Source organism: Haliaeetus leucocephalus, unplaced genomic scaffold, assembly GCF_000737465.1.
Source record: "Haliaeetus leucocephalus isolate CR32 unplaced genomic scaffold, Haliaeetus_leucocephalus-4.0 Scaffold226, whole genome shotgun sequence".
Taxonomy (NCBI): domain Eukaryota; kingdom Metazoa; phylum Chordata; class Aves; order Accipitriformes; family Accipitridae; genus Haliaeetus; species Haliaeetus leucocephalus.
The window spans coordinates 2,900-3,551 of NW_010972662.1; positions in this window are offsets into that span (position 1 = coordinate 2,900).

Sequence of the window (652 nt, forward strand, 5' to 3'; positions counted from 1 at the left end):
CGCCTCCGTCCCCTCTTCCCTTCTATCGGCTCTCGGGGAACTGCCCGCCGCTGCCCTGGCCCGGCTCGCCTCCGGCGGACCGGGAGCCTGCCGCGGCGGCCGCTTCGCAGCTTCCCGTCCCGCCAGCCCCGCGCGGCCAGGAGGCACCCCCCGCCACCGCCCCCGCCGGAGGGGATCGCTCGCCTCACCCGCGGTCCCGGCGCTCGCCCGCTGCCGCTGAGACCCGCGCCCTGCGCGCCACCACGCTGCTCCCAGGGACCGCGCATGCGCCGGAGGGGTCAGAGCCGGCGAGCGAACGCCGGGCTGCCCCACGCGCAGGACGGCGCATGCGCCCGGGAGGCGCGTCCGCACGGCTGGTCGGGGAGCGGGCGCACCGGGAAGCCCGCGGAAAACCACGCGAAACCGGCAACGCTCCTGAGGCTGACCTGGTCGGACTCCGGGGGCCGCGGCGGCAGCCAGGACTACGCCGCGCCCGAGAGCCACGCTGCCGCCCGGCCGCCGAGTCCGCGAAAACTACAGCTCCCGGCATGCCCCGGGAGGCAGCCTGCCCTGCTGCCTGACCCCGAGGGGACGCCGCTTCCGTTTCCGCTCACCCCCACGCCGGCGCAGCCGCAGTTCCCGCCGAGCCCCCAGCGCCGCTCCGGGCAGCTCC